We start from the raw sequence: 8,720 nt of genomic DNA, 5'->3' as shown, positions 1-8,720 counted from the left end.
ATTTTCAAAAGTGGTTTATGATCTATAAAATACTTCACAAATATAAAGGTCTCTATAGCCCATTATAAATTGATATGGAGTTTATAATCCTTTACTGTTTGTTTTTGCTATAAAATCACAAATGGATTAGTGTAAGCTTTCTTAAAGTTTATCTTTTTAATGTACTGATTGAATTTCATTTTACTGTTACTCTTCCAGAGGCTGACAAGGGAAAAAGAGGAAGCAAAATTTTTGTAGATCTGCAATTTTCCATAAATCACCAAGTAATAAGAACATCAGCAAAAAAATTAAAGATAGTAATTTAGTCTAGCTTTATTACTAATGCATGAGAAACGCATTTAAGCAATTTAAATTAATAGCATAAGTGTTACTGCAATAAAGCTGTTCCCTTTTTTCTAAGTCAAATGTATACATTTTATAATAGAACTGTAGCATTTAGAATTCATAGTAGACAGCTGTTAAAATCACTGTGGAACTGCACCCAGATTGGATAACATTTCACTCCCTCCCCTTCTCAGCCCTGCCTTGGACTTGTCAAATGGCCTGGGCTCTGGATTTTTATGATCTTTGCTCTTATAATTTAAGAGCAAACAGCTGGGTTTAAATTTATTAGATTTCTTGAATTAAAATAATTTCTCTCTCCTATGCAAGCTAATAGGTCCACAAAGAGAGGAAATCTTCCAGAAAGTCCAAGTGGAATGTATTCGTGTGCATGCACGTTGACACCCACAAATGCTACTGCTCACGGTTTTTCTGCCTTTACGGACGGGCCTTCAGCCCCTCCGGATTAACAAAGAGCATCAGGAGGCCGGCTGTGCACGATGTGAGTCAACAACTCTGACGAAGAAAAACAAAACAAACCTCCCTCTGCAGCTGAAGTCAACAGAGAGCAAACTGCTTCCTGGCTCCCCTGTGCGTGGCCGTGTTCTTGTAGGTGGGACAGAGACACCCCCCCCCCCCCCCGCCACGGCCTCATTTTACCTTGATCACCTCCTCTAAGGCCCCACCTCCAAATACAGTCACATCCTGGGGTTAGGACTTCAACACACACATTTGGAGGGGACACGATTCCGTCCATAACTCTCTGGCTCTCAAATTAAGGCCAAGAATCCATTTTTTAAAACAATCCCTGCACAGTCGCGTTTATTGCTTCATAGAGACAGATGTTGCCACTAAGTAACAGTTCCCACTAAAGATTTAGAACTGAAAACCAAAATGTTATATGTTTCTGAATACAAGCAAAATACAAGGAAACTTACTTTACAAGCAAAGTATCATTTCTGGTTCCTTGCGGAGATCAGATCTGTTTGTACAACAGGCTCAGTTCCTTCTGTGAATGGGGCTTATTTAGAGCCAAATGACAGACGGGGTTGAAGAGAGAAAAACAGCAGGATGACAGGTATTCTGCCCCTAAATTAGATACATAACAAACACGAACGCTGCATACATTCCTCAGAAGCTAAAGGTCATCTTTTATTTTACTTTTTTGACATAATCACATGAATTTATAGTAAACAAGATTTTAGCATAAAGACAAATGGACTCAATAAAGTGTTAATTCCCCAAATGCTGACGCACTTTACCCTCTTCTAACAAAATGCGTGTTTCCCTTTAAAAAAATAAATGAATATATGCACAGGTTTCACGCTCCCCACGGAGGTCTGCCAGCGACTTGGGAAGGCGTCTCCGCCGTTCTGAGACCATCCTGACGCTAACTAGGGGACCACGTGCAGGTCTTATGATGCCCACAGCCTGTCGCCTGCCATTTCAATGTATTCCTGTGAAACAGATATGAGTGTTTGAGAAGATATCCTTCTGCTTCCACTTTAAGTTGAATTCTGATACATTTGGGAGAAAAAAAATCTCAGTTTCATCAGGGTTTCAAACTGCAGTGCTCAAAGCCTAAGTGCAGGCAAGACAACTTCTGAAGCCTCATCACATCTTTAAAGCACAGCCATCTCTGCTGCGGTGATTTCACTGAGCCCTTGGCTTCAGCCCGAGTACAGGCTGTTTGTACAATCTCCAGGGGTGGAGAATCTACACGGAGCCTCAAGATCTCAATTAGAAGCACATCTGCCATAAGGAAGCACCCCCCGAAGCGCTGGGTCCCAGGGATCCTTCCAGAGAACTAGGAACATTCACAGAGGAGACCCTCCCCAAACAGAGACCACGAACGGACACACGAGCGCTTCTGTCCTGGAGGGTCTCTTCAGAGGATATCGGGATGAAACTGAGGAGCCCAAGTCCTGGATTGAATTCCAACAGGAATCACTGAACACCTGAGGGCTTCCAAAGTCAACTGGAAAAACCACTTGGATAAGAATCTGCCACAAACAGGAAAGAAGTCCAGGAATCTGAATGTCGGAGAAGTCTGAAGGTCCTGCAGAGGACTTGCCCTCCCTCTTTTCCGCACGCCCCCAGGCCGGCCCTGCTGGCACTCGGTCCTCACGGACCCGCAGTCCAGCCCACCTCCCTGACACACATCCACGGCCTCCCTCACCCCTCCCTGGATGGGGTCTCCTCACCGTGCCCCTGCCTGCAAATGTTCCACCAACCAAGGAGAGCGAACAGAGCCATCAAACCACGCCTCTCCCACGTGCCGGATCCAGGCATCCTTTCCTGAGCCATCAGACACAGGCTAAGCTCACCACCCCACCTGCTGAGCCCAACGCCCCCCATTTTCTGCTTCCCCCCATCTTCCTGCTGATGTGTGTGAACCACCGACCTGCTCCCAGCCGGAGGCTGGTGTCTGCTGCCCCCTCTGCCCAAGATGCTCCTCTTCTCCATCACTCAGTGGCTCCCAGGTTTCCCAAAGGTCCCCTCCTCCCAGGATCTGGGCATGAAATGCGAGCTCCAAGTTCTAAAGCAGTCTCAAAGCCACTGTGCTGGCGGCTTTCTGTCTCACACACATGGTTCACGAGAGCCATGAACTCAAGTAACTCTCCCAAGATAACACCACAGTCACAGGAACGTGATGAGAAAACGCGGGGTAACCGCCTTGGTGCTTCTGAGCCAACCCCCGACGCTACTAAGTCAGGGATGTGTGGGTGGAGGGCAAGCAAATCGACGGCGTTGCTGCAGGTGAGACGGGCATCTGGTCGCCACCGCATCCCAGGTTCTTTCCTGCAGCCTCCGGTAACACTGCCATTACCAAAGCATTTCCTCTTTTCTTTCCTCCTAATGCAGTTTTCAGTGTGGCTTTCTGTACAGGCACGGCTGCTGTGTTCCATGGTGCTCTGTTGAATGGGGTTTTATATATAAAAACGATATATGTATGAATCAGAAATTGGTAGCATTTTAAAGGCTGCCAAATTTCACTCTAACCAGGAAGAACACTGCTGGAAATTTCAATACGGAAGAGAAATATATTGATGAAATGATTCTGTCTCCTCAAATGTACACTCAGTGTTTCTTCTGCTGTAGAATTTGTCACAAAATCACTAATGGCCTTCTGGAATGACTTACTCTCCATCTGTCTGCATCTCCTTTATCCCTGAAAGCCTAGACCAGAGGGAACCTCTGAGGGTCCGGTGCAGAGAGAAGACGACGCACCGGATAGGAGGCTGCTTTGTGCACAGAAGTGAGGGGCTTGCCCATTCTGACCAGGACCCTCAGCCCAACAGCCGTGGCTGTGCTGAATGTCAGGTGGGTCTGCAGGTGTAGGAACGAGGTGCCCCCAGCCTAAGGGTGTAGGAAGGCGGCCCTGTCAGCACGGGCTAGCGCAAGGGGCCAAGCAGGTAACAGGATGGAACAAAACGCGTCTGACAGCCTGTGTGTGGTGGGAGAGTAATGGCCCCCAAGTCTGACCAAGTTCTAATTCCCGAAACCTCTGAATATGTCACCTTAGGTAGCAAAAGGGAATTTTCAGATGTCACAAAGGTTATGGACATGGATACAGGGAGATTATTCTGGTGGGTGAGTTTTAAAAGCAGAGGTCAGCTCCGGTCAGAGAGAAGTGACCACAGAAGAAAGGTCAGAGGTGAGGGGCGTTGCTGACTCAGAACAGAGCCAGGGACTTGAGCCAAGGCTGCGGGCACCGCTGGAGCCCCGGAAAGGCAGGAAGAGACCCCCAGAGCCTCCGGGGGCCAGCCCTGCACGCACCTTGGCTTTAACCCAGTGAGACCGAGTCCAACTTCCGACCTCCATGACCGTAAGATGACAGATTCGTGTTGTTTAAGCCACTGAGTCTGTGGTTATCTGTTAAGGTAGCAAAAAAACAAACACATGATGCGAAAAAGACCAAAAAATACATACGCTATAAAAGAAGCAGGTACTTTGTCTGATTTTTGCTAATGCAAAAACAGAGGCTAAATTTCATCATGAATCTAGATTTTTCGAGAGGTCATAAATATGAATTTTATATGAACTACCTCAATTATTAAATATTGGAGGAACGCTTCGCTTAGGATCAACCATGACGAGAATCAAACAAAACACATTTGCACGGGGTTGGTTATCAAAACCAGGAAATGTCTGCTTCACGGTCTTCTCAGTACAGTCCCTACTTTGTGTCACTCCTTGACTTTCTTCTCTTAAAAGGAGAATATTTTTATCTAAGTGCGTGCAGAAAATCTGTGAAGGACTCTTCCTTGTAACTTGGCACAATTGTTGTAGTAAATGAAACTCTCTGCTGGAAAAAGTTCTAATGCCTTTGAAATTAAAACATTTGGTCAAACCTGCAAGAATCTTTAGGAGCTGTCTTTAATCACAGGAGTATAAGATGGTGTATGCAGCTTACAGAAGGATGACAGAGCCCCAGGGATTCTTATAAACTGGGGACTCCAGGGACCCAGATGTGCCTGACCCAGGGGAGAAACTCATCTGCTGGATTTTAAGGAACACATCTATTAGAAGGTGCTTAGCTAATGAATTTTAGTAAACATGTTTATCAAAATTTATTTTTAAAAGTGAAGTATTTTGAGAAATTGTTATATCTAGTTAATGATAGACTGCTTATACCTTCTGCAAATTATGTGAATATTGCTTCAGTGCATATGTATTCTCTTATCATAATCTCACTAAGAGTAGGAACTCTATCTCTTATTCTTTTGGTTTTTCTTGAAGCGAAGAATGTGGTGTTCTACCTGAGATGTGTTAAACTGCTTGGTCGCTAAACACACACGCACGCACATGACCTCTTCCTTCCAACATTTTCTTGACTTTTCATTATCAACAGTTAATTAATTCTCTCTAGAGTGGCCATGAGGGGCCTAAATTAAACCCTCGGAAGGAGCTAGTATTTACTGTAAATCAAGCCTTCGGCTCTAAATCACAAACACCATAGCAATTCCCCATCACTTGGGATGTGACGAGTAGTTGATTTCTAGTAGAATTCCCCTCTGAAGACCACCCTTTGCTTCTTCTGGTCCCTCACTCCTCCCTGCCCTTTCATTTCTCGGTCAACGGCACAGGGTGTTCCCTGTGACAACGGCTGGACCCCGCAGAGGCATCGGCTCCCTCCCTCTGTGCCCCCCCAGTGTCAGTTCACGCATCACGCCTTCTCTCTCTCCCCCTCGGGTCCCCTCCTTCCTCCCAGGCGGCCTCTCCGCTCACGCGGCTCCGCAGCCACGTCCTCCAGGGAGCTCTCCTGCCTTCATCAGTGATTTCCAAGGTTTTGATTATTTTTGAATGAATTCTCACCAGCTCAGTAGCCTAACGATAAAACCACGAGAAGGAGAGACTCTCCGGCTGAAGCCGGGACGGCGGGAGGAGGGTTAGGGGAGGGGGGGGGTAGGTTAGGGGAGGGGGTGGGGGGGGTAGGTTAGGGGAGGGGGTGGGGGGGGTAGGGTTAGGGGAGGGGGTGTGGGGGAGGGTTAGGGGAGGGGGTGTGGGGGAGGGTTAGGGGAGGAGTGGGCGGGAGCGTTGGGGAGGGGGCGGGGGGCGAGGGTTAGGGGAGGGGGCGGGGGGGAGGGTTAGGGGAGGGGGTGGGTTCCCCGTCGGGCCGCCGCCCAGGCCCGCCGCCCCGGGGTAAGGCCGGCCCTCCGCTGCGCTCGCACCGCCCTCTGCCGTCCGCCCGCCTGGAAGGTCCCGGCTCGAACCGGGCGAGCAGGGCGCCCGCTCCCCGCCCTGCGCCTCCGGAGAGGAGGCCTCGCGCTTCCCGCCCCGGGGTCCCCGTCCGCGGAGCGCGCGGCCGCCTCGAGGCCCGTGCACGCGGCCGCCCTGCGACTCCCCGGCCTCACGTGCGGACCCCGACACGCGGCCTCTTCCGAGCTGAGGCGCCAGCGAGGCGGGCGCTGAGTAACCGGCACTGTAAACGCGAGGACGCGGACGCACGGAGGGGTGCGCCGGCCGCAGCAGGGGGCTGGTGCAGACGCGGGCCTGCGCTACACGGCGCCGGGACCGAGGGCCCTTCATCCTTGTGCGGCGCTTCTCAGATTCCTTCCCCGGAATTGCTCTGCCCTTTTCCTGGCCACGTCTGTTCAAGGAATATTGTGAAATTCCGACACACACTGTCGGGGGCTCCTCCTGCTGCTGTCGGCACCGTTCCCGGCATCCCAGCCGGTGTCCTGAGGACGTTCCGGGAGCAACGCCGCGGACACACGCAGCGTGGCGTCCTGCAGGGTGGAGGCGACGGCACGGCCGGGGTGGGAGCCGGCGGACCGAGGGGATGGCAGACCAGTGTCTCTAAATAACCGTCTGAGCGGGGTCTGGAGGCCAGTTTCCTTTACAGAATCAGAGAGGGGGAGGACATGGGGAAGTAAAGTAAAAAGGCCCTAAGCTTTGCAAATGTCCCCAGGAATGGCCAGCCTCGGGGAGGGGAGGGGTCCATTTCTTCTTTCTTGCAGCCATCCACGGGGGGGGGGGGGGGGGCAGCGTCCGGATGTTTCCCTGAACAAAGACACTTCGGTTTAACATTCGGGCGGAGGGGCAGGGTTCCCCGAGGCAGGTCATTATGTATAGACAGTATCCCTTCGGTGAACAAAAGCCGCGGAAAGCAAAGGATAAAGTAAAAGAAACAGATCCAACATATAGTCAGATTTGGCCCTTCCCTGTTACCTAACTAGTAACCAGATTTACACACATTTATGGGGATCGTTTCCAGCTCAGCACCACAACTGCACTGACTTTGATTTATTTCCTTTATTGTCCCTCTTCCTGCTTCAATGAACAAGAGATTAGCTGCCGTGAAAATGAAAGTCAACAGCGTCTTTGCTAAGGTTTTCATTAAACTCACGACATATGGTGTAGAATGTCTACAACTTAAAACTATCAGTATATAAAAGCAGTTTCCTTAGGTGCTGATTTTAATTTGAAGAGCGCTCACCCCTTTTATTTTCATGTAGGAAATGGAATTGTGGGATCAAGGTACCCCCATTATCCCCTCCTGAGTGGCTGAGGGACACAAGCTTTCCCCAAGGTGTGAGAATGATAAGCACTCGATCCTACAGACACTTCAGGTCAAACGTTAATCACGTTCCATAAACTATTTTGAGGTGAACTCTATTTCTCAGTAAAAAGGAAGGAATTTCAAGGTGTGGCAACAAGTTGGCAGTATATGTCCTTTTAGGTTAGGAGCTGATCAATTGTACATGGTCAAAATGGTGGCGTCTCCATAGTGATCTGTGATCCCATCATCTGGACCACACACAGCAGAGAGAAAGTAGACTTAGGGGTCAGCGCTCTCCATCCACCCCCAACGCAGCACCTCCAAGATGTGTGACCCTGGGAAGTCGTGTGACCCCTTTAGCCTCTAGGTTCCTGGTGGAGAAGATGAAGTAGCAACATTTGTCCCGGTGGAAGAGTGAGAGAATTAGGTAGTGATGGAGGGGAGCATGTGCCTGACACAGGGCTTAGCACGAAGCAGGGGCTCAGGACCTGTTAGCAGTCGTCATGACAACCCTAATTTCCACAGGGGCAGCCATAGGGCTCCCTCTCTCTCTCTCTGTCTCTGTCTCTCTTTATCTCTCTCCCAATGTGTCTCTGTCTCTGTCTCTCTCTGTCTGTCTTTCTTTATCTCTCTCCCAATCTGTGTCTCTGTCTCTGTCTCTCTCTGTCTCTCCCGGGGACGGGCTCTGCTTTTGCACAACTTCATCTGAACCCTGAGAGAAGCAGTTTAGAAGCTCCGAAATGGAAGGTGGATTATGTAGGGGCCACATCAATTAAACGTGTTACAGTTTCAAGTTTCTCATTAAGCAACTTCTGTTCTAGACTGAAGTTCTATTTCAGGAAGTAAAGGAAGAAAGGGCATTTTATTTCAATCTAAGCCAAAGTTGTAACCACATAGAGAGATACAAATTGATTTCCTTTTTACCTGGGGAGTCCTTCATTTGCAGCCAGCCGTTCACTGACATTCTCAAAAGGCATTGAAGAAAATGTTTAATCAAAGAAAAAATGGTCATAAATATGGCTCTAGACAGGCTTTTAAGGAAACCGCTTCATAACCAGTTAAATGGCTCACAAACCTATTTCTTTATATACAAACAGAAAATTACCTTTTCCAATTGCATTCTAAAATGTAGTCCTTTTTTCAAGCACAAAATATTTTTGTGGGCAGTGGTCCCAGTTGCTAACACTACATAATTGGTCGTGTGCAACTTTAAAATGTAAGAGAAAAACACATTTTAATTTGATTTGAGCACTTGTTTTCTAGTAACCTATAAACCAGATTAAACGTTTTAGAGTATTTCTTTTTTTTGCAACCTCTGATTTATTTTGGACTTGCAATCGTGTACATGCAATTTTTCAATAAAAATGAAGTTTCCAGCCTTCTAGACAGTGAC

The sequence above is a fragment of the Balaenoptera physalus genome, assembly GCF_965194825.1.
Source record: "Balaenoptera physalus genome assembly, chromosome: 15".
Lineage (NCBI taxonomy): Eukaryota > Metazoa > Chordata > Mammalia > Artiodactyla > Balaenopteridae > Balaenoptera > Balaenoptera physalus.
The sequence above is the reverse complement of the archived record's forward strand: the minus strand, read 5'-3'. Positions refer to the sequence as shown.